The sequence below is a fragment of the Rhinopithecus roxellana genome, chromosome 14 (genome assembly GCF_007565055.1).
Source record: "Rhinopithecus roxellana isolate Shanxi Qingling chromosome 14, ASM756505v1, whole genome shotgun sequence".
Taxonomy (NCBI): domain Eukaryota; kingdom Metazoa; phylum Chordata; class Mammalia; order Primates; family Cercopithecidae; genus Rhinopithecus; species Rhinopithecus roxellana.
Window position 1 is genome coordinate 106632034 of NC_044562.1, and position 26367 is coordinate 106658400.

At 38.1% G+C, this 26367-nt stretch overlaps 1 protein-coding gene and 1 long non-coding RNA gene across 4 annotated transcripts in view; one reads left to right on the forward strand and one right to left on the reverse strand.

Annotated features, from left to right (window-relative positions):
* Nucleotides 1-26367, forward strand: part of CCDC148 (coiled-coil domain containing 148) — a 302348-nt gene that overhangs the window by 258425 nt on the left and 17556 nt on the right. The gene's annotated exons all lie outside the window — the stretch shown is intronic.
* Nucleotides 1-26367, reverse strand: part of LOC104654257 — a 71892-nt gene that overhangs the window by 22627 nt on the left and 22898 nt on the right. Inside the window, exon 4 of the long non-coding RNA XR_746806.1 lies at nt 6307-6440. This is a non-coding gene — a long non-coding RNA (uncharacterized LOC104654257). The remainder of the gene's footprint in view (nt 1-6306; nt 6441-26367) is intronic.

Here is a 26367-nt window from a genome sequence, read left to right on the forward strand (position 1 = left end):
TGGGTCAAATGGTATTTCTGATTCTAGATCCTTGAGGAATTGCCACACTGTCTTCCACAATGGTTGAACTAATTTACACTCCCACCAACAGTGTAAAAGCATTCCTATTTCTCCACGTCCTCTCCGGCATCTGTTGTTTCCTGACTTTTTAATGATTGCCATTCTAACTGGCAAGAGACGGTATCTCATTGTGGTTTTGATTTGCATTTCTCTAATGACCAGAGATGATGAACGTTTTTTCATATGTTTGTTGGCCACATAAATGTCTTCTTTCAAGAAGTGTCTGTTCATATCCTTTGCCCACTTTTTGATAGGGTTGTTTTTTTCTTGTAAATTTGTTTAAGTTCCTTGTAGATTCTGGATATTAGCCCTTTGTCAGATGGATAGATTGCAAAAATGTTCTCCCATTCTGTAGGCTGCCTGTTCACTCTGATGGTAGTTTCTTTTGCTGTACAGAAGCTCTTTATTTTAATTAGATCCCATTTGTCAATTTTGGCTTTTGTTGCCATTGCTTTTGTTGTTGTAGTCATGAAGTCTTTGCCCATGCCTATGTCCTGAATGGTATTGCTGAGGTTTTCTTCTAGGATTTTTATGGTTTTAGGTATTACATTTAAGTCTTTAATCCATCTTGAGTTAATTTTTGTATAAGGTGTAAGGAAGAGATCCAGTTTCAGTTTTCTGCATATGGCTAGCCAATTTTCCCAACACCACTTATTAAATAGGGAATCATTTCCCCATTGCTTGTTTTTGTCAGGTTTGTCAAAGATCAGATGGTTTCAGATGTGTGGTGTTATTTCTGAGGCCTCTGTTCTGTTCCATTGGTCTATATATCTGTTTTGGTACCAGTACCATGCTGTTTTGGTTACTGTAGCCTTGTAGTATAGTTTGAAGTCAGGTAGTGTGATGCCTCTAGCTTTGTTCTTTTTGCTTAGGATTTTCTTGGCTATATGAGCTCTTTTTTGGTTCCGTGTGAAATTTAAAGTAGTTTTTTCCAATTCTGTGAAGAAAGTCAATGGTAGCTTGATGGGGATAGCACTGAATCTATAAATTACTTTGGGCAGTATGGCCATTTTGACGATATTGATTCTTCCTATCCATGAGCATAGAATGTTTTTCCATTTGTTTGTGTCCTCTTTTATTTTGCTGAGCAGTGATTTGTAGTTCTCCGTGAAGAGGTCCTTCACGGCCCCTGTAAGTTGTATTCCTAAGTATTTTATTCTCTTTGAAGCAATTGTGAATGGGAGTTCACTCATGATTTGGCTCTCTGTTTGTGTGTTATTGGTGTATAGGAATGCTTGTGATTTTTGCACATAGATTTTGTATCCTGAGACTTTGCTGAATTTGCTTATCAGCTTAAGGAAATTTTGGACCGAGGTGAGGGGGTTTTCTAAATATACAATCATGTCATCTGCAAGTAGAGACAATTTAACTTCATCTCTTCTTGTTCGAATGCCCTTTATTTCTTTCTCTTGCCTGATTGCCCTAGCCAGAACTTCCAATACTATGGTGAATAGGAGTGGGGAGAGAGGGCATTGTTGACTTGTGCCAGTTTTCAAAGGGAATGCTTCCAGCTTTTTCCCATTCAGTATGCTATTGGCTGTGGGTTTGTCATAAATAGCTCTTATTATTTTGAGATATGTTCCTTAAATGCCTAGTTTTTAGCATGAGAGGGTTTTAGCATGAAGGGGTGTTAAATTTTATTGAATGCCTTTTCAGCATCTGTTGAGATAATCACATGGTTTTTGTCATTGGTTCTGTTTATGTGATAGATTACAGTTATTGATTTGCATATGTTGAACCAGCCTTGCATCCCAGGAATGAAGCCAACTTGATCATGGTGGATAAGTTTTTTGATGTGCTTCTGGATTTGATTTGCCAGTATTGTATTGAGGATTTTCACATCAATGTTCATCAGGGATATTGACCTGAAATTTTCTTTTTTGTTGAGTCTCTGCCAGGTTTTGGTATCAGGATGACACTGGCCTCATAAAATGAGTTAGGGAGGAATCCTTCTTTTTCTATTGTTTGGAATAGTTTCAGAAGGAATGGTACCAGCTCCTCTTTGTACCTCTGGGAGAATTTGGCTGTGAATCTGTCTGATCTTGGGCTTTTTATTTTTTGGTTGAAAGGCTATTAATTACTGCCTCAACTTTAGAACTTGTTATTGGTCTATTCAGGGATTTGACTTCTCCCTGGTTTAGACTTGGGAGGGTGTATGTGTCCAAGAATTTATTGATTTCTTCTAGATTTTCTAGTTTATTTGCATAGAGTGTTTATAGTATTCTCTGATGGTAGTTTGTTTTTCTGTGGGATCAGTGGTGATATCCCTTTTATCATTTTCTATTGTGTCTATTTGATTCTTCTCTCTTTTATTCTTTATTAGTCTGGTTGGCAGTCTATCTATTTTGTTAATGTTTTCAAAAAAACAGCTCTGGGATTCATTGATTTTTTTTTTTTGTTTGAAGGGTTTTTTGTGTCTCTATCTCCTTCAGTTCTGCTCTGATCTTATTTATTTCTTGTATTCTGCTAGCTTTTGAATTTATTTGTTCTTGCTTCTCTAGTTCTTTTAATTGTGATATTAGAGTGTCAATTTTACATCTTTTCTGCTTTCTCCTGTGGGCATTTAGTGCTATAAATTTCCCTGTAAACACTACTTTAGCTGTGTCCCAGAGATTCTGGTACATTGTGTCTTGGTTCTCATTGGTTTCAAAGAACTTTTTTTTTTTTTTTTTTTTTTTTGAGATGGAGTCTTGCTCTGTCACCCAGGCTGGAGTGCAGTGGCGCAATCTCAGCTCACTGCAAGCTCTGCCTCCTGGGTTCACACCATTCTGCTGACTCAGCCTTCTGAGTACCTGGGACTACGGGTGCCTGCCACCATGCCTGGCTAATTTTTTTTTTTTTTTTTTTTTTTTTAGTAGAGATGGGTTTCACCATGTTGGCGAGGATGGTCTCGATCTCCTGACCTCGTGATCCACCCACCTCGGCCTCCCAAAATGCTGTGATTACAGGCATGAGTCACCGCACCCGGCCTTGAATGAATTTCTTAATCCTGCATTCTAATTTGATTTAACTGTGGTCTGAGAGACTGTTATGATTTCTGTTCTTTTGCATTTGCTAAGGAGTGTTTTACTTCTAACTCTGTGGTCAATTTTAGAGTGAGTGCAATGTGGTGCTGAGAAGAATGCATATTCTGTTGACTTGGGGTGGAGAGTTCTGTAGATGTCTATTAGGTCTGCTTGATGCAGAGCTGAGTTCAGTCCTGAATATCCTTGTTAATTTTCTCTCATTGTTCTGTCTAATATTGACAGTGGGGTATTAAAGTCTCCCACTATTACTGTGTGGGAATCTAAGTCTCTTTGTAGGTCTCTAAGAACTTGCTTTATGAATCTGTGTGCTCCTGTATGGGGTGCATATATATTTAGGATAGCTCGCATTTCTTGTTGCTTGGATACCTTTACCATTATGTAATGCCCTTTTTTGTCATTTTTGATCTTTGTTGGTTTAAAGTCTGTTTTATCAGAGACTAGGATTGCAACCCCTGCTTTTTTTTTTTTTTTCTTTCCATTTGCTTGGTAAATATTCCTCCATCCCTTTATTTTGAGCCTATGTGTGTCTTTGCATGTGAGATGGGGCTCTTGAATACAGCACACCAATGGGTCTTGACTTTTTATCCAATTTGCCAATCTGTGTTTTTTAATTGGGGCATTTAGCCCATTTACATTTAAGGTTGATATTGTTATGTGTGAATTTGATCCTGTCATTATGATGCTAGCTAGTTATTTTGCCCATTAGTTGATGCAGTTTCTTCATGGTGTTGATGATCTACAATTTGGTATGTTTTTGCAGTGGCCGGTACTGGTTTTTCTTTCTGTATTTAGTGCTTCCCTCAGGAACTCTTGTAAGACAGGCCTTGTGGTGGCAAAATCTCTCAGCATTTGCTTGTCTGTAAAGGATTTTATTTCTTCTTCACTTATGAAGCTTAGTTTGGCTGGATATGATATTCTGAGTTGAAAATTATTTTCTTTTAGAATGTTGAATATTGGCCCTCACTCTCTTCTGGCTTCTAGGGTTTCTGCAGAGATATCCACTGTTAGTCTGATGGGCATCCCTTTGTGGGTAACCTGACCTTTCTCTCTGGCAGCCTTTACGCTTATATGCAGAGGTAAATGCTTTGCAGCTTCCTCAGCAGCAAAGGATGCTGTGTCCTCCAGTACATCACCCAGTATTTGTGAGTGATATGGAGGCAACCATTATATACTTTATTGATGTCTTTATTACTAACCTCTTAGGGAGTTTTACTAAGCAGTTTTAAGTAATGAAATACTGACCTTTTGGGCATAAACTTTGCAAAGATTTTATAAAGCTGCAGGGCTAGGTAGGCAGAAACTTATTCGGTATGGGTTAAATGAAGGAAGGAGAATAAAGCCATGGATTGGGAGAAATAAAATGGTAGCTTTTACAATATGCCAGTACCCTGGTGGATACCATAGAACTCCAGGTACTTGAAGTTTATTCTTTTGGGGGACTACCCCTGAAAAAAAAATGTATGTATAAAAATATGCATTTATGTTTATTTATATCTATACATACATAAATACAGCCATCAGATGATATTAAATAAGAATTAGAAGGTTAGTGAAGGGAGTATGTTTATAATCTGGGGTTATTTTCTTTATATATTCTAACATAAGTTTTACAGTGTCACATAATTTTAAAGCTGGGAGGAATCTTACAATGCATCTAGTCCATCCTCCTTGCATTTACAAAGGTTTTAGCTTACAAGCAACAGAAATCCTTTCTAGTTAAATTTTGTAGTAAAAAGATTTCTGTGGAAAGATTTTTTTTTTTTTTTTTTTTTTTGAGACGAAGTCTCACTCTGTTGTTCCAGGCTGATGTGCAGTGGCATGATCTCGGCTCACTGCAAGCTCTGCCTCCCGGGTTCCCACCATTCTGTGGACTCAGCCTCCCAAGTAGCTGGGACTACAGGTGCCCACCACCACGCCTGGCTAATATTTTTTGTATTTTTAGTAGAGACGGGGTTTCACCGTGGTCTCAATCTCCTGACCTCATGATCTGCCCACCTTGGCCTTCCAATGCCTGGGATTACAGGCATGAGCCACCGTGCCCAGCTGGAAAGATATTTGACTAACCCACAGAAGCATCAGTTAGGCCACAGACCCAAGCTTACCAAACAGTTGGGAATAATGAAATCTGGGAAGACAGAAAAGAGTCAGGTTTGGAACCCAACTCCCTTTGGAATTATCCTCTTAAGTTTAATTATGACTACTGGACACCATGGCGTGCCTCCTCCTCTGTGGTCTCATGACATTGGACATCTCTGCTGGCAACACTGCCTTTGTTCCTGTTCCTGTCATGCCACCCAGCTCAGGGTCCTAACAGCTCCTCAACAGGCCCTGCTTCTCTGCACCACTGGCTTCTAAGTGCAGCATCCATGGGGCTGAGCTCAGGTCCCACACTCATGCTCTAACTGCAAAGGAGGCTGGGAAAGCATGCATCAGGCCTCCGCTTATAGTGGGGATTTCTACAAAGGAGGAAGGGGGCTCAGAAGCTGAGAAAAAAGAAAGAGAACACCTTCTACAGTTCACAGTTTTGGTTGGAAAAATCAACACATAGCCTTCTTTCTATACTTAAAACAGCAAAAAATTTGCTTCCACCTAACACTGTTGTTTTATCTTTTACAACCCAAAATGTACTCACTTCATTCCCAAAGGGAATAAACTTAAAGTCTTATTTGTGACAGCATCCAGCTCCAAATCCAAGATCCCTAGGTCATATCTTTTTGTCCCATCATCCTCTCGTCTTGTCATGATCTATCCTGATATTCCATGACCTGTAAATGGAATTTTAAAGTTCACTACCAATGACAACACCTCATATAAAATAGTATAGAAAAGGGAGGTGAAGGAAGTGAACAGAAAGTGTGTATGTGTTCGTGTGTGTGTGTGTGTCAGATCAAGGATGAACACCTTTCTGTAAGTGGTCCTTGCTTCTGCAAATGGTCAAGATCATAATTCAGATTTATAATTTCCCTTCTCTACTGTGAATTACATATGCCCTTTGCTTTCAGCCAGCATCTTGACTGATTGCAGTTCTTTACTTAATAGGTTGACTGCTACCTTAATTTCTGAAGGACTTACTTGCAGAGGTTGACTTTTATCCCTGGCATACAATTCCATAAGGTGTCTTAGGAATTCTTTGGATTTCATCTGCTTCTCCCTGCCTGTATTAAATTATAGCACTCCTATATCCCCTTGATAGGTCTATTGTTCCAACCAACACTGTAACCTTCTTTTATGTCTGTTTGCTTCATGGTATGACAAACCCCAAAAGGCAAACATTTGCATCAGATCTTAAGTCAATGTAACCATTGTTGTCCTCCGATGGCAGCATTAGAAGTAAAACCAGCAGAGCCTGGAGTCCTGGGGATGGGGAACCAAAATTTTATTAAAGGATCTTTGGGGTTATTGTGAAAAGCACCATTCCCACTTGTATTTAATGGTACAACTATGTGCATATTCTGTCTTTGTGAGAAATGGCACCATATATTGGTCACTAATCAGAGCGAAATCACTTCTTACAAAACAGCATTGAACCTCAGAAAATACTGCTTCCCATTTCATTCTGTAGCAGAGTCTTCAATTGGCTATCTGTCGTTTTATAAGGACAGCAGCATCCGGGTGATGCGGTGAATGCCTGTGCTTCAGCCTATTGCTCTACTTCTTACACAGTAAATGGACTTCCTTAGGAAGAAACAATGTCCTGTGGGATATTATGGATACACAGTTGGCACAAAAACAGTGTATAGTGAAAGAAAATCCAATTTATTTTTTCTGTCCTTTCCATGATAAAAGTGTGCAATAAATATTGGAACTGGCTAAAATTGGCTGATTCCCTTAGGGTATTATACCATGCTAAGGACTCACAGGTATAGTAGTCGGATTAGCCTTGATAAAAGCAACCTACATGGTTGAGCAGTCCATAGCCCCTGTTCCCATCACTAGGAGCATTTTATCGTAAGCCCATTGAGCAAGTGGCAGGTTGCTGGAGAAGAAGACTGATACACACATAGTAGGCCATGACTCCCACCTACTTCTTTAAAATCACCTCCATACAATACATGTGCACTCTGGACTAATTCCAACAATTTTTCGGAGACTTATTTTCACAAATCCTCCAATCTTATTCCTTCAGTGTCTGTAACCTACTGGCCAAACCATTAGCTACTGCCCACAAAATGTTACTAATCCATCTTTTATTCATCTGTTAAAAACTATTTGTTGAGTACTAATATGAGCCAGTCACTAATTCTTTACATCAGGTAGAGTGAACATGGAAATCATCCTATTGAAATTACATTTGCATGGTAAATTTCCCTCCTCAGTCCCCTTTCAGGGACTTCTCTGAGCAGTACCATCAATCCCAGCACTCAGCTTCTGTCTGGACCAGTGCATGTGTAGATCCAGCTGTAAAACTGGCTCATTTTTTCCTTTCTCCAGAGGGGGTCTTAGGGGTTATGGGTGTGGGTTGAAGGAGGGATGCTGCTGTGGCAGGAGTGGCATGCTGAGTGGGAGCTGCCTGTCTGTGTAAATTACTTGGGTCTTCACGCCCATTCCACATTGGTTTCATAAGTTGGTACTGCTTAGGCACTCCTAGAAGCATCTGGTGGCTCAGATGACACCCAGCTCATTAGAATAGCTCTGAGTCTCATTGTTACCTGGTATCTTAAGATCAGGAGCCAAACTCTTGTTTATGAAATGGAGGTTAAAAAAATACATACCTCATATGGTTCTTGTGAGGGATAAACACACTAAAACATGGAAAACACTTACTACAATGCCTACTACATGTATCTGCTTGACAAATGATAGTTATCATAATGATCACCAGGGTCCAATAGTGATTAAAGAGCTAGATCTTAAAAGAAAACTTAAAACTTGTAAAGACGGCATGATTGTGCTGCAGAAACCTGAAGGTCTCTACTATGTGAGAACCTATAAAGGTTTTGACATGCGCTATAAGACATTCTAGTCACCCAGAATACACCGGGACACCAGTGAACTCTCTGCATCAAGGCCAAGTGGCATTGCCGTCTGCATCATGACCTGGACCAGTTGGACAGCTTTCTCTTGTTCTGACCCATGTTCATACTGTTAGCTGTTTAGGTCACTCACTAAACTGACTGGAGTGGCATTCACAAATGCTGATTTTGCTACCTTCCAAACCTACAAAGAATCATCTGGCATTATGATTGTCTTTTTTTAATGTGGAGTAAGAAAATCTGTATTAAAATCCGTACCTTCCCGCTTCCTACCTCTATGACCTTAGTCAAGTTACCGATGTCACTGAACACACCCAAGTGGTTGTTAGCAGAATTAAAGGAAACGATGTATATAAAGCACCCGGAGTACAACACACACTGTTATATTCATTTCTCTCTACAACTTCCTCCTTATCTACAATGTTTAGCCAGCTGTCTCTGGGGCTTTGCTATGTGGATGTCTCTCTGGCACTTCACATTTTCCATGCCTCAGGTAAAGATATTCATCACTCTCTCCACCCTGTTCTTCCTCCAGCATTCCCTTTTCTGTAAATGACAACAGGATGTACTCACTGCCCAATCAGAAGCCCAAGGTGACTCTTCCCTCTCTTACTCCCCACTCCTACAGCCAAGGGCTTATTAAATTCTGGAAATTTACCTTTTGAATATCGATATCCTTTGCTATCACCCTGATAGGGCCACCATCCTCTCTCACCTGAATTGCAGCCGCAACACCTACTTCTTCAGCCTTGTCCCAAAGCAAACACAGCTAGTCATGTCATTCAGATACTGAAAACCCTTCTGTGGTTTTTCTTCACATTTTGAGTAAAGTTCAGATGCCTTAATGTTGCCCATGGGATACCCAAAGCTGGACTCTGCTTAGCTCTTTAATTTGTCGCTAGACTCCTGCCCCTCCTACTCCTCTCCAGACTGCTGGGCTCTGTCAGTTTCTGGTAGATCCACTGGGTCTTCAGATGGATGTTTCTTCTACTGAGAACATTCCTATGGCTGATTATATTCATGTGTTCTTCATGTCTCTGCACAAATGTGACTTCCTCAGTGAGACCTTCTTTGGCCCCTTGTCGAAGTTAGGTCTTCTTGGTGTATGTTTCTCTGATGCCTATTGAGATGAATTTGGACAAAGTCAAGAATTTTGACAGGACATGGAGAGGATAGTTTGTCTCTGCTTCATAATTTCTGGAGTTTGAGCTTGGAGGACTTGAATGGCTGGCAAGGAGAATAATCTGATGACTTCTTTCGTCTGGGCTGAGATGACTAGAAAGCTGGGTGTAGCTGGGAACTGTCATCTGGAGCGATGCATGGCCTCTCCATGAAGCTTGGCTTCTTCAAAGCATAGTGGCCTCAGAGGAGCCAGACTTCCTATATAATGCCTCTGAGCTCCAGGAGCTTGTCTTCCATCAAAAAAGGCGGAAGCCTTAAAGCTTTCATGACTTAGTCTTAGAAATCACATAGTATTGCTTCTATTTTATCCACTGGTCAAAGTAATTATACGGCCCATCGAGATTCAAGTATAAGGCATTTACATCCAAACTCTCAATAGGAGGAGTATCAAATAATTTGTGATCCCATATCAAAAACCACCATAGTGCCCTTTTCCTGTACAATCTTAACACTCATTTTGTATTGTAATTACTTGTTAAATGTTTATCTTCTCCAGTAAACTCTAGTAAATTCTATGGAAGTGGAATTTGCATCTGTCTTCACCATCCTACCTTTGCATCTGGCACATTGTAGGTAACCCAATCTCAATAAATATTCATTGAGAAGAGGAAAATAACTAGCATAAACCACTACTAGACAAATGGTAGGGCCCTGATTTATTATGGTTGAATGAACCACGCTTGTTTTAGTTCTGGTTAAACTAGAAGAATAAGGAATTGTCTCTTGGTTATTTATGTTTGCCTTTTTGTTCTAAACAAAAGAAAGAGTACCATCTCAAAATTGTCAAGCCTGAGTATTAAAGATCATAAATCTTAAAAGTCATCTAGCTCAATGGTTTTAATGTTTAAATCTCTTCCACTTCTCTACTAAGTGTTCCTACGTTTCATACATCCTAGGTACATGTCCATCTCCTGATGTTGAACTTGCTATCTTTGAGGGCATTGTATTTTATCTTTCGATAGCTATAGAATTTTTTTTCTTTTCCTTTTTTTATTCCTTTTTTTATACTAAGCTCAGATCTGTCTCTGGTACACATTGGTCCTCCTTTTATTGTTTGAGACCATGTGAAACAAATGTAAATCTTTCTCCTAACAAACTTTTAATATTGAGGATATTATATCTTTCTCTTTCCCCATATCTGTCTCCATCCCTATAAGGTCTTTCTTTTATGAGTTCTTTTTGGAGGGAGTATGCTTTCAACTCATTTGCCATTTTAGTGGAGGAGCGTTTAGGAGGAAAATCCTCACTGGCCAGAGGACACCACAGTAATGATGCCCACACGTCGTGGTTCAGGATCACTATGGCATTATAGTTAAAGGATATAAATTATTACAAATAAAGCTTATTGCTTAGGAAGTTATTTGTATCAGTATCTAATATATATTTATTTAAATAAGACAAGTTCGTATCTGAAAGCAAACCCATTGTACTGCACAGATATATTAACATGAGATTGACCTGTCAAGGTAAAGGCCTCAAAGCACAGATAGTGGGTAAGGTGGCTTCACTTGCAGAAGGGAGCAAATAAGACATTGCTCTCCAACTCTGAGTAGATTCTGGACTAACAGACCAAGATTCCAGTTACCATTACCTTCATTATGACTCCTTCAATCACGCTGATTGCAAACTAGAAGCAAGCCTCCCTACTTAGAGCAGCTCATGGACTTCTTTAATCTTCGAGGTCTCAGAGGAGTCTCCTGCTCTCTGCTCAATGGCTTAAGAGTATAGTGCTGCTCAAACCTGTCGCACCATCCAAGAGAGCCCCTTTCCTTCACCAAAGTTAAGCTAGGCAGCTAAAGGACTGCTAACACAAAGATTCAATTGTAAGTTTTCCCTTTTGTTCTCTGGGTTAGTCCATATCTGGCCCTCTGCCTGTTTTTTGTATTGCCTGCAAGCTAAGAATGTGTTTTTGCGTGTTTAAATGGTTGAAAAAAGAAGATAAAAAAGAATTTGTGTTGTGTAGAAATTAAATGAAATTAAAATTTCTGTGTCCATAAGTAAAGTTTTGTTGGAACAGAGCCGAGTTTATTTGTCTCTGGCTGCTTTCATGTGCTGCAATGACGGAGTTGAATAGATGCCAACAGAGACTGGATGGCCTGCCGGCCTGAAATATTTATTCTTCGGCACCCTTTCCATAAAACGTATACTAATCCCAGGTCTAGCAGGATGGTGGAAGACGTGGGGAACATTAGTATTGCTGCTTAAAAGCAAAATATTCTTAAATACTTGGGTTCTATCTCACCTTTAGAAAAACTGAACTGAAATGAAGGAAAGCTGAGAAAACTTGACATTCTGTTAAACCTAAGACACCATTCTCATCTGATTACATTCCTTTCTGCCTATTCACTTCCACAGGGTAACACTCAGAGCCTTATGTATGGTCTGACCCTTCTGCTAAAACAGAGCAAACTTATAAGCTTCTTTCCCCAGGATACATACATTAATTAATTTTGCCCAAAGTGGGAAAATGTTTGTGTGTATGTGTATGGAACACTGTAAAAAATTCACATGGAACAGTGATAATATTTTTCTTTCTCTCCCACCCTTTTCTCTAAATTTTAATTATTGATAAAATTTCAAGCTAAGGAAGAGTTATAAGAATAGTGCAAATAATTTCTACCCAGTTTTTCTAATTTTTAATATTTTGCCCAATTTGCTTCATCGTTTGTACTCTTTCTCTCTCTATATATGCACACACACACACACACACACACACACACACACACACACACTTTGTTTTGCCATGCCATTTGAAAGAAAGTTGCAGACATCATGACACTTTATCACTATGTTGACATGAATTAGCTGAGAATAAGGACAATTACCTACTTAACCACGATACCATTGTGATACCTAAGAAAATGAATGGTAATTCCATAATATCTATTAGTATCTAGCCATATTCAAATTTCCCCAATTGTCCTAAAAATGTTTTTCATAACCCCTCCCAACTAAGACAATATAACCACATGAGGAAAAAAACTATTTTAACTAACTTGAAAACTCTGGGCCAGGCTTGGTGGCTCACACCTGTAATCCCAGCAATTTAGGAAGCCAAGATGGGTGGATTGCTTACATTCAGGAGTTCCAGAGCGGCCTGGGCAGCATGGTGAAACCCCGTGTCTACAAAAAATACAAAAACATTAGCCAGGGTTGGTGGCATATACCTGTAGTTCCAGCTCCTCAGAAGGCTGAGGTGGGAGGGTACTTGAGCCTGGGACGTGGAGGTTGCAGTGAGCCAAGATCATAATGCCTGGGTGACAGAGTGAGACCCTGTCTCCAAAAAAGAAAAAGTAACAAATGAAAGACAACAGTACTCTGTATATGTTATTTGGATATATTATTAGGGAAAAAGTACTGGAAAGAAATCCTAAACTTCACTCTTTAGGTTTATTATTAATGGTAACACTGGTATTGAGACTTTGAAATATTTTAAATTTGCAGTAGAATAAAACATATAAATTGACATATTAATATTAACAGGACTAGGACTCAGTATAAAAGAAAAATACCAATATTAAATGAAAATTTCAAAACTAATATTAAATATAAAATGAACATTTTTCTCTCTCTAGAAAGCATCACAGTAAGGGCCTAGAAACAATGACACTCCAGTGGCAATGAGTGTACCTAGTATCTAGATATTGATTTCTAGATGTTATTTCCCACCTAAAGGAACCTGGACCAACTGGGAAACAAATGACTGATTCCAGGTCTGGGGAAATTATAGGGTGAGTTTAGGCTATTTTATTGTGTCAGCTAATAAATGCTAAAGAAATGATAGATTTGGAAAATAACATTTTTTATTTCTTAATATAATAATTCAAGATCATCAATGGATGGTGAAACTTTTAGGTAAAGGATTTTTCAGAAAATCGGACGTTTACACAGAACCAAATATAACTCTATGAATTACTAAATTAAAAGGGGAAAAATATGCCTTTACAATGGAGGGAGCTGGCTGTCACTACCTTAACCAAGTCTACTGATTTAGTATCACAACAGTGGGGCAACTTGACGGTGTGCCTCATGATGGTATAATATGAAGTACATCACCTTGGTGCCAAAATATTTTACCTGAACCTAATCAATTTCTTAGTTGATGAGTTGGCAAATTTTATTTGGAAAGAGTTAGATCATAATTATTTTAGGCTGTGTGGGCCACCCTGTCTCTGTCACAACTTCTCAGCTCTGTCAGTATATAAGCAAATGGGTATGGCTATGTGCCAATCAAACTTTATTTATAAAAATAAGCAGTAGATTAGATTTGGTCCCAGAGTCATAGTGGGTCAACCCCCGTTTAAGACCCAACTTATTGTTTACAGGAAATTCAGGGGAAAGAGGAACCAAAGTAAATAATTGGATATCAAGAGGAAATAATCAGACAAATCAAAAATGAGGAACATCCTACAAGACTTTAAATTAAACAGCATTCCTTAAGTACTTCAAAAAACTTAATAGTATGGGAAAAAATTGGGTCTGTTCAGACTAAAATAAACCAATGAGATGTAAAAACCAATTTCAGGGCATGAACCTAGATAATGATCATCTTTTTTATACATGCACCACTAAACTCTGTCTCCCCAGCCCTGTCTTTGTGCAGCTGACTTTTTTTGGACCAGAGAGGAGAATCTTTCAATTATCCTGTCCCTGCCATCACAATGATCTGTGATCACTACTACAATGACTAGTTTGAATGTGTCTCAACCCTCTTGAGCTGCTTTTCAAAGCCTCATGATATAAAATCAATGCCATTTCACCTGAACATTTGATTAAAATCATTAAGAAAGCAAGTTTATGGAGAGAGGCAGAAAAAGAGATGTTTATGCTTTAAGCACCAATCTTTAGTTATCATGAGACACAAGTGGAAGATTTATATCATTTGACCCTTTTTCTTTTCAAAGAAAAAGAAAAATGTGCTTGTTCCCAATAATGATCTAAGCAGATAACTATATTTTCACTAATAATTGTCATAAAGTGACCTTCATTATTCATCTACAATTTCCTGAGACTGGACTTGGAGTTAAAATGATGATTTATTTCAGAAACTATCATCTAGAAGCACCTAAAGTCTATTATAGAAAGATAATTTAAATAACTTATAAGCTGAAAACTGGTTTTAAATTAATATCAAAGGCTAGACATGGTGGCTTATGCCTGTAATCCCAGCACTTTAGGAGGCCGAGGTGGGTGGATCATCTGATGTCAGGAGTTTGAGACCAGCCTGGCCAACATGGTGAAACCTGTCTCTACTAAAAATATAAAAATTAGCCAGGGGTGGTGGCGGTTGCCTGTAATCCCAGCTACTCGGGAGGCTGAGGCAGGAGAATCGCTTGAACCTGGGAGGCGGAGATTGCAGTGAGCCGAGACGGTGTCAGTACCCTCCAGCCTGGGCAACAGAGCGAGATTCTGTCTCAAAAAATAGATATAAATAAAATTAAAATTAAAAAAATAAAGCAAAATGTCTTCATTAAAACTATAAGAAAATTACTTTCCAATCTTAAAGTATCATACATCTTAGAGTAGATGAATAAAACCAAGTAAAAGCTTTTATAAACCAAGACATCTTTTCTTAATTCATACTTTGCTGCCATAACACTCTTCTGTTCTCCCTATACATAACTTTCAAGCAGATCCCTTTATGCTTAACTAATTTTTACTGGTCCCAAGGTCCTTGCCTCTGGTTTTTCACTCTTGTTTTGGTCTCCTCCCTTAAAAAGTCATCTTTCTGAGAACAAAGCTGTTTCAGAATCAAGGTTTGTTTGATTTCACTCATCATAACAGAAGTTTTCTCCTGTTTTTGTTCCTTAGGGGAGACGTTTTTGAACTTTACAATAGCTTTTCAGCTCTCTTTGACGAAGAGATACAATTTGTGCTGCTGGTAACATACAGAATCTAACTTAAGATAAATGTAAACTCAGTTCACTGTTTCTGATTTTTTCTATCCTACAAACCATGCTTATAGGATGATAATTCCAAATAATTATTTCCTACCTGGAAAAAAAGACACTGAAACCATTACAAGTATTATCTGAAGATATTCGCCAAAAAGTCCAATGAAGACCCAGGCATCATTAGGAAAGAAAGCAAAGGCATGAAATGACATGTGTGTAAAATCATCATGAATTTGCATTTGGGAAACTTCATGATTCCTGGCATGATTCAGAAAATGATGAATATAATAGCCATGAAGTTGGGCCATTCTTCAATTTCAACTTCAAAGGCACAGAGTTGATAGACTGGCCTCTAGACTGAAAACTTAGTGATACTATTATTTAAAATCCACCAACTTATTTGATTTACACATTTAATAATTATTATTGAGTGTCTACTAGCTTGGGATACAATGATGGACAAAAATGACACTGTCCCTGTTTTCAAGAACCTGAAAGCCTAATGAGAGATTCAGATATTCCTGGGGAAGGCAAGCACAAAGTGCTATGGACACATATGGAGGTAGCACTTAAACTAGGGGTAGGGGATGCCAGGGATGAGTCAGGTGTTTTCACAGTAGAAGGAAAGGCCCTCCAGAAATAGGAAATGTCCTCCTGCCAAATCTCCATGAGGAACTGAAAGTAATTTAGTAATTTACTATAGTTGAAGCATTTGGAGTAGGTTGGGCAAAGGTTGTGGTGAGAGAAAACATTAAATAGATAAGTAGAGGCCAAATTACAAAATTCCCTAGAAGCCTTAAATATTGTAGAGCTTGAATAAGGTTAATTCTGACTTTTTAAAGTAATTGATTTATTCATTTGAATTAATTGTATTAACCAATTAATGAATGCATTTAGTCGTTTTTACCTTTTCTATTTCAAAAATATTATAATATATACCCAGAGATTTAGCAAATTCCAGGATACTGGAAGAAACTTGTATAGAAACTATGTCTATCATTAGAGTGGCAATAAAAAATAGGGAAGTAATTACCAGGAGGTTGCACATAAATTGTGCATAGCAAGTTAATACATAAATTGGTTCAAAATGAGACTAGACAAACACAAGGGCCTCATGAAATATTAGGGGAAGTTGTTTATTAGAGGCTTTCATATGCTCTCCAGCAAAATAACTTCAGTGACTTTATCAGAAGCAGGGTTTTAGACAGGATGTTTCTTTGGTCAAATTTGGTATCATGTGTCTTAGGTATTTATATCCTTATCCCTTAACTGTACACACTCTACTTGGGGTAACCTTAGTAAATAAGATCTTCAGTTAAGCTTAGAACTTTGTAGGATATTAGAAAGCCAGAGTCCATATCTGTTTGTGGGGACAACTCAGACATCCCATCTCCCTTTGACTATATTTTTGAGTGACTTTTTCGTAATTAGACTCTCTACCTTCAAATTCAGCTTCTGTAGGATCATTGATTAAAATGTTGATTAAAAACAACTTTAGGAGAAAGAAAACCTTTAGATAATTTTCTCTTACTGAATTCTTCTACAGTTCTTTAGATGAAGTGCTGTAAGTTGAATCTCTCCTGACTTACTGTGAGTGGAAACAGAGAACAAAGACTTCTCTGTATAAAATTCCCAATCATTCTCCATGATCACTTTCAGTTCCCCATTAGCCTTATCATTGCCGCATAAAGAGTCTTACTTTCTTTAGATTTTCCTGAATCCATTTTCTGATCTTTTAATAATGTTTGCTGACCTCCTGAATTCCCTCTTAAGGACTCAAGTATTGATTCTAAGACAGTTAATGATCTCACTTTCTAGTGTTTTAGTAGATACTAAGCTGGGCTTAAATTACAGATATTTTAATTTAAAGTTAGTCAATCAGAAGTAACTGCCCAGCTACTATCTGGTACATACAGATATGAACACATAAACCCAAACACGCAGATATAAACACATAGACACACAAGTGCAGAGTAGGGTATAGGAGACAATGCAGGTAAAAGAGCAGGGACTTTAAGCAGAGAAAAAGTAGATGTAAAATTTATATGAAAGAATTCCTGAAGATTTTTAAAAGGAGGGCCAGTGTGAACGTTATTCAGGTAAGTTATTTGATATAGGTCGTGCTTCCACAGGCCTTGGCTTGAGACATGTTGGACCATATGGAAAGGAAAGCAGATTGGGGGCAGTGAGAAAGTTTTAAGTTAAGATGGGAAATTTGACTCGTAACCATGGCGTACTTTTGCGCTTTCCATCTTAATACTAAGTGAGCTGGGTTCACAGCAAATAATGTACTAGTACGTATTTAACAACTGACTGGGGGTCGGAGGAGAGGGTTGGTTAAATCCTGATTTGCAGCACGTGCTGATTTCTGTGGTGTAAATATCCCACCGTAACCTATTTCAAATTACCAACTTGATATTACTGAACACGGAAATGGGAAGAGATATGCAGTGGCACACTCTCATCTATTATTTCCGCCATACAGATTTAGTAGATATAAATTATCTCAAGAGCATAGATAATAGTAAAACATAGTAAAATAATTAAAAAGTGGTGAGTTTTTAGTATTTGTTACCTTTGTTTTTAATAGATTTTATTGTAAATTTACATAATTTAATAATGCCCGTGTTTAACGACTAGCTTGCAAAGGTCCCAAAATGTAACAATTGGCTCACTCCCTCCAACTAGTATGAAGCGGCTCTGGCATATGACTGATGGAAGAAATCCTGTGAGTAAGTCCCATGAGGAGCTAAGTGTGATTCCCTATGGGTTGCTCTGGAATTTCCCGTGTTACAGACCTGATGTGCTGTATCTGCTGTGCTGCCTCCCCTGATAAACTTTTCCAAAATTCAGAAGTGAGATCCTAAGCCTTCTGCACCCACTGGCCACTCTGCACTTGTCCTGGCTTGTATGATCAGTTTGAAGAAAAGTGGGAGGCATCCTAAACACTTTCAAGTCTTGAGTAGACGAATAAAGGAGATGAGTATAGAGGTAGTATTTCTATCTTGTCTTCTTGCAGGTTGCTGAAGATTCATGCAGATTGCTTTGGAAGCAGCATAACCATAGAAAACTCCCAGAATGTGCTGTCCATGCTCTTTTAAAAATGATTTCCTGAGTGGTATATGACCAGAAAGGGAGGCTCTGAGCTAGGGACAATGGGTACCTCTCAAGAATGGAGCAAAGATTTTTGACAGGAGTCTTAATGATTCCACAAAGAGGGAGGGAGGGTATTATTGTAAATTTTTAGCAAAAGGCAAAACTTCACAGGGAACAAGAACAAACAAAATTACTTGGGGGTAAATGAATGTTAAATGATGATGAATTCCCAAATATATGACTAGAGAATTCATAAGTTTAGTGTAGAAATTAGGACCGTAAACTTAAAGGCCGGATGTTGGATATGACTTCATATGAAATTGTCAAATGTAAGAGGCACATCATAAGACAATAATATAAGCCAATAAATATATGGGGGAAAATGGAAAAGAGCAGGGGCAATTGACTGTGTCTGAGAGTGTGGAAAGAGTGGGAAAAGTATAAGATACACACCTCAAATACAGAGAATAAGCCAATAAAGCCAGTAAACTGGAAATATCTTTCAAGAACAAAGAACAGATAATTTCTCCAATGTAGGTCCATACCTAGGCATTGGTGGCTAGAAGCTGGAGTAGGGAGGGTCTCAGATGGACCCATGACCAGCATGGAGTGAATTAATCCCAGCGAGACAAGCAGAGACTGTAGCACATGCAGACCTATCAAAGTGGGCTCAGGAGTAACCAGCAGGTTATGGGGCATGCACAATTATCAGGGGCTTGTGGCAGGAACCAAAAAAGTATGGATGGGCAGATGGGGGATGGGATGCTGGAAAGAGAATAACATAATAGTCAGAGGAGTTCAAACACATGGATGGGACCATTCAAAATAAAAAATTAAGTGAACTGTGGACCATTTCAATATATTTCCTGTACAGGGCAGAAATAGCAAAGCATACAGCAATATCCAAGGGGCTGGTCACTACAACAGTTTTCTATCTCGTTGTTGCTGACTTTTCTATAGTTCCCATGCAATTGACACCATTCCCAGGAAGGTAGTGGTTTCCAAATTTTAGAGAGCAAAAATGTCACCTGGTGGGTAATATGAAAATGCAAATTCCAGAACCCTATCTCCAGAGAGCCTAGGGCAGGCCCAGGAATCTGCATTTTAAAAATAGGCATCCTTCAAGATTCCTTGAAGATTTCTCACCACTTTCTGAGAAATAAAGCAGTATAATTAATCCAGGGCCCCTGCTGGTGAGAGAGGTCTAGAAACACCCTGTTAAACAGGCGCAGAGTTTCAGTAGTTCCATCTGGTGAGCAAATGCTGACACCTGTGGAGGCAAATTCATGGCCCAACTGTGACAATTAACTTGTTACAATTGCTTGGAAATATCTACTCCTTTTACCTTGTCTTGTCTTTGATTTTTAATGTTGTTGTTTTACCTGTGTTTAATACTAAATATCAGTTCAAATCTTGCTTGGAAACAGGTGAGTAGAAATTTTTATTAAATTTTTAAAAAATTGCCAACACCCTTTCTCATTTAATCAGAAGTGGAGAAAATCAATGATGCTGTTTAAATATTAGTTGAGTAATAAATTATTTTTATACTAAATGTCATGATAATGTATCAGAGAATACTTTTAAAACTGTACATTTTTATGCAAATGGATGATTTAAAAAATATAAGGTACTTCATATATACCTAATAAGCATGTGTCTTTATCTGTTGTATGCCTATAAAATCTTATATACTCCAATGTTCTTGCAATTATAATTGCAATTTTATCAGTTGAACAGGGAAAGTCCAAAAGTTTCCATCAACTACACCTAGAGAAGAACGCATCACTTTGTCAAAATATTGTGGCTTTTTTTATTCTTTGTAGCTCTTCCAAATCCCACAAACAAAGAAAGGATTATCATTACTATCTGAGCGTGTGTGGGCTTGAATGCGCTAAATGTTTCTAGAGGAGCAAGGCTTTTTGATGCTTAAAAAAAATACTGTGAGCTTTCAGTGCACACTAATCAGGGTATTACTCCACAAGCCATACCCTCCTAGGACTTCCATAGCTGATGTTATGTTAGACCAGTCTCAGAATAGGACCTTCTGTGGTCCATGAGTGACAGTTGTCTTATTTGCAGAAAGGTTTGTCTCTGTTCACAATTATGCCAACTTCTGCATCAACACTTTTATGCATAGAATTGGGGCGGTGCAAACAAAACATTCTGCTTGAATTGAAGAAAGCATGTAAGAGAGAAATGTTGATTGTGCCTGGCTAAACTGATACAATTATTTTCAAAGCCTAGAATCCAGGCACAAGATAGGTTTGTTGATGTGACAGTCTTCAGGGAAACCAGAGTCATGATATCAGAAAGATGTATATTCAAAAGGAGGCCTTAAGGAATATTCTTGTCTCTTGAAATAATAGAGAATCTGGCAGAGAGGAGTTGTGACATCTGGGAAAGGATAATAAAGATTAAAATGTAGAGTCATTTGGAGAGAAAATGTGAGTTGCCTTTCATATATTGACAGGGTTGGCAATATCTCTAAGAAATTATAATCTTTTGGACATAAGCTTATTGCTTTTAGAGAAAATAAAATAGCCGTTTTTTTCTATTTAGACCATGGGATTGCCAAGCAGCTTAGGTCAGAGCAAATAAACCTATCTTTAATGGGCAATATTGATACCCCTTTTGTCAGCTTAACTTGGACGAAGCGGAATTTTCCCTTGGGTTGACTGTTTGGGGTCATGGTTAGGCCCCATGAGAGAGCCAGGTCTGTTTATTTCCTGACCTCTATTACTGTGAAGTTCTCATGAAGGGAGAGAGCTCTTTTTCCTAAGGAGCCTCTCCTGCTGCTGCTTTACTTTCTATGTAGAATGTGAACAAAGAGACACAACCCCTTCTTGGTGTCCTTTGTTAGCTGTGTCTAGATGGCCAACCCTTGGCCATTGTAATCTTTATAAAAATAAAATTTCATAAAAGTTAGCTGTTTTTCCTACACCATGATTTGCTTAGTAAACCCTGTCCTACTTCTCATTCAGCCTGTCTACCCTTCCCCAGATGCCTTCCAAGTTTTGATTTAATTATAATCCAGACATCCGACTAAAGTTTACAAATCGTGAGTTGTTGGAAGCCTGTTTTATTCTCTGGCCCACGACCCTCCTCTAGGAATTTCTGTTTCCTTTGAGAGAGCTATCCAAAGAGAGACCCATATGGACATCTCTAGCTTAATGTAGGAAAAGAAAAGACAAGGTTTCTTGAGGTTTATTTCTGTCCATACTTGAATAAAGCTAGTGAGAGGATATATACATGTTTCCTTTAAAAGAGGGGGCTATCAGTGATCTATGTGTTGTTTGTAAATTCATCTGAATCTCTGTCCAGTTTATTGCTTTATCTTTTCTAGTAAAGTTGGTTCCCTATTAATTGTACTATTTTTGACTTTATTGTCTGAGTGTTGGAAAAAGCCACACATCTCTCTCTTTGCCTTTCTTCAACATAGGCTTTAGCATCTCACCTGAAAGAAACTGCAGTGTAAGTAACAGAGTTCCCCAAGTAGGCACTGGAGATGGGCTTTCCTCCCCAAATCCAAACACCAGGGTTCGCTTGGTGGGATTCTAGGGTGAACTGCTTTGTAGAGTTGTCTGTCTCCAAAGAAAAAAAGGAACAGTGATTCCGGAGCTCAATTCCAAAAGCTGAATTCTGAGACAAAAAGGAAACTGCTGAGGTAGGTGTGACTTGGCAGAGTCACCAAAGAAGCTAGTTGAAACTCTATAGCCAGAGGAAATCAGCATTTGAGAGCGCCAAGGGGAAAAAGCACTAGAAAAAGTCACGCCCAATACATAAATATATTTTATCATTTTTTTAAAGCATGTTTAAAATGCCTAGCCAAAAACTTAAACTAATGAAAATATTTTACTGGGGGGATTAGAAGGGTTACTTAAAAAATGGAAGAAAAAACCCGGAAGGTGTTTGTGAAAGTAACTGTTCTGCTCCACTGACTTTCTTTTTTAACCTCAAATGTTAGAGGCTGTTTGTGAAGCCTCTTCGCTGATCATTTCCTAGGCTGAAAGAAAATCAGGGTTTACTTCTTTGCTGTGGGCGGCTGAATCGCTACAAAAATCTTTGGTTCTTTTGATGTTTGCTTTCTACAGAAGTTCTGAGAGATCTGGGAAGGAAGAAAGAGAATGTAATGGGGATTTTTTCAAACAGCATTAGAGAAGCCATGTTTTATTAATCGTATTTACTTAAATCATTTGTTTGAGGGAGAAGACTGTGGTTTCTTTTGTGGTCTCAGTGTCCTCTCGGTTCAGCAGTGCTGCTAAAGAAGGGAACCCAGTCCCATCATCACAATCATACAGATGTCTATCTCTGGAAAAACGAGGACCAATTAAAATCAGTTCTCACAATAAGTAGCTGAAGTTAAAAATAGATAGAACTGTATGAAATATTTGATAACACAGTGGTATATTTTATTAGCATGTTTTCTAAAAGCTCAATACTAAAGCAATGCCTCTTGCAGTATTTGTGATTCTGAAAACACATTTATGAAAATTTTGGGCATCAGAAATTATATGTGTCTTATGATAATTTTTCAGCTGAAAAAAACCTCTCCAATAAAAGTAATCACCCATGCTTATCATTTTCTTACTTTTAAAGGCATCTTTTCCTTTACAAACAAAATTGGCATAAGAATTTAAAGAAAAGTTCCAATATTATGAGGTAAACCCTCAACAAGAGTTCCCTTCTTACACAACTGTTAAAATGATTATATAGCCTCTTAAAGATTGTTAAAATGCAATACATATTAATTGTGGAGTTATACTATATCTACCATAAACCACTTGTGAGTTCAAGAGTCACTGTGCAAACTACCCAATTAGTATTAAATGGCAGATGTCTTGTTAGTGAGTTCATATGATGGCAAGTGACAGGTGCCTGTAAGTATTCAAAATCCAGATGTAAGCTCTGCCTTTGTCTACTTGATAGGTGTTTCTCATTGCTCTGGGTTTTTGGTTTGTTTTGCAGAAATATGATTGTTACACATTTACATATATGACACTTTGTATAAATGTGCTGAATAAATAAATGTATGGAGGCAATTGGGCAAATAAATGCTGATGTGCCTGGGTGGCCTTTTAAATTTCAGTTCATGATAAATAATTTCTGAAAGCCAACATTAGTTCTGCCTGTGCTGTCCCTCCAAAATCATGATCCTAGCAAGTCTGTGTCATGGTCGTGGATGTCATGCCTGAGTTTGGCTTTTAGCATTCCTGGCTCCTTATTCTCAAAAGGAACTAGAGACTAGATTTGTTCTCCAGTAATTCAGCTTCTCTTCCAACTTCTCAAATGATCAAATATCTTACAAAGACATACTCACTGACTAATTAGACAGGCTTAAAGGAATAATGTATATTTAATTTATTCTTAAATTTTTATTTTGCCCACTCCTGTGTCCCGTTATTTACCTACAGCTTGGGATATTCAATGGAATGCTTTCCATCACTTTTTAATTTCATTAATTTATTCGATGTTTCTTTCATTTATTGGTGCATATCTTCTGTGTTTAGGCACTCTGCTAATTCTTTGGGATACACAGGAGATTGAGTCATAGCCACTAGACTCAGGAAGTGCACAGTCTAGTAGACAAGACATGAAAACAAAAACTCTAATACAAAGCAGGAAGTGTCTGTGTCTATGCCGTTCAGTTTGTTTATTGGCCATTCCTGCTTTGCTTATGGAAAGGCAAGTGTTATTTCCCAAACTGGGTCTATTGAAAAAGGTTTCTGTTATCAGATAACTGAGCAATAAGCACAAGTCCTCCGTTTAGAGATTCATAATGCGCTCCACCATATTATTATAAATATTCTGAAAGCTCCTGCCATAAATAAATTTATTTTACTTTGTTTATCTTAGTATTTCCCAAACTTACTTGAACACATTTTTATGGTATACATGTTAACATCCTGTGGGAAATTAACATTCCATGGACCATCAATTTGGGAAAAGAGCTGATTACCCTTTGGAACAGCTAGATACATGCCCTCTTGTTATAGAGGACAAAAAGACACAGATTTCCTTACACATAGAAGATATGTCTACTAGTCAGGGATCTTCAGAAGCAGCTGACAAAACCTAACTCAAACTAGCTTAGGCAGAAAAGGGAATGAATTGATTTACAAGAATGGGAATCCAGGGCATGAGTCTTGCCTCAGTGACTCCAATGGTATCTTCAGATTCCTCTCATTCTCTTTCTCTTTACTCAGTACCTGTCTCTGCATTGATATGAACTTCCTCTATAGGCCTGGCTGCAGGTGGGAAGAAGAGGAGGCATGGCTGTAAGCAGCTCCAGGCTTGATTATATCATTCTAGCTTAGTGACCTCAGAGAGAAGAGAAGGCTTTTCTTCAGTATCCGTATATAAATCCCAGGAAGAGAGTCGAACGGGCTAAGCTGAAGCCGTGTGTTCACTCAGGGCCAATCCCTGTGGTCATACTTGTAATGTACTATCATTAACCATATCTGAACATATGTAAATCCTAATACCAAGAAGAGGTGGGTGGTTCTCAGAATGGAGCCCTCAACAGACCTACATAGAACAAGAATGGGCAGTTCTGCAAAAGAAGGGGGTTGGAGTTACTAAGTTAATGCTAGAGGGATTAAAAAAGGAAAAGCTGTCTACCACATTGTGGTTTACATATTTTTCTTAATTTTATTTTATTTTAGATTCAGAGAGTACTTGTGTAGATTTGTTCCATGAGTATATTGTGTGATGCTGAGGTTTGGCCTTCTAATGATCCTATTGCCCAAGGAGTGAATATAGTACTCAATAGGTAGTTTTCCAACCATTGCCCCTCTCCCTCCCTCCCCCATTTTGGGATCCTCAGTGTTTATTGTTCCCATCTTTGTGTCCATGTGTACTCAATGTTTAGCTCCCACTTATAAGTGAGAACATGTGGTATTTGGTTTTCTGTTTCTGCATTAAATTCACTTAGGATAATGACCTCTAGCTGCATCCATGTTGCTACAAAAGATACGGTTTCATACTTCTGTACAGCTGCAAGGTATTACGTGGAGGTTATGTACCATATTTTCTTTTTCCAGTCCACCATTGATGGGCACCTGGGTTGATTCCATGTCTTTGCTATTGTAAACACGTGAGTGCAGCTGTCTTTTTGGAAGAATGATTTATTTATTTTTTTGAGGGGTAATAAATTCCCAGTAGTGGGATTCCTGGGTCAGATGATAATTCTTTTTTTTTTTTTTCAGTTGGAGATTTGAGATTTGAGAAATCTCCAAACTACTTTCCACAGTGGCTGAACTAGTTTACATTCCTACCAACAATGTATAAGTGTTCCCTTTCTCTGCAGCCTTGTCAATATCTGTTATTTTTGTTTTATACTTTTTAATTATAGCCACTCTGACCTGTGTGAGCTGGTATCTCACTGTGGTTTTGTTTTGCTTCTCTCTGGTGATTAGTGATGTTTCTTGGCCTCTTCTATGTCTTCTTTTGAGAAGTGTCTGTTGATGTCCTTTGCCTACTTTTTAATGGGGTTGTTTCTTTTTCTTGTTGACTTAAGTTCCTTATAGATTCTGGATATTAGTCCCTTGTCAGATACTTGGTTTGCAAATATTTTCTCCCATTCTGTATGTTGTCTGTTCAATCTGTTGAGAGTTTCTTTTGCTGCACAGAAGCTCTTTAGTTTAATTAGGTCCTACTTGTCAATTTTTATTTTTGTTGCATTTTTAGAAGACTTAGTCATAAATGCTTTGCCTAGGCCAATGTATAGAAGATTATTTCCTAGATTTTCTTCTGTGATTTTTATAGCTTGATTTCTTATTCTTAAGCTTTTAATCCATCTTGAGTTAATTTTTATATATGGTGAGAGGTAGGGGTCCCGTTTTTTTCTTCTGCATATAGTTAGCCAGTTTTCCCAGTACTGATTTAATGATTAAAATCTAGATGTGTCCATAATAGGCAGTTGGCTCTGGTATCTAATTACTGCTAGAAAGAAGACACATATTAAAAAACTATTCTAATATCAAAGTCATTATTTTTAGGTTATATAAAGTGGTTTATAGCTAATAATCGCAAATGTGGAGTCACCGCAATCAGTTGTTTAAGCATATACATGATTTTCTCGGCCCCAGGAAGTTCTATTGCTCAAAGTTACATATTTTATGAGTGCTTTCCTTAGGT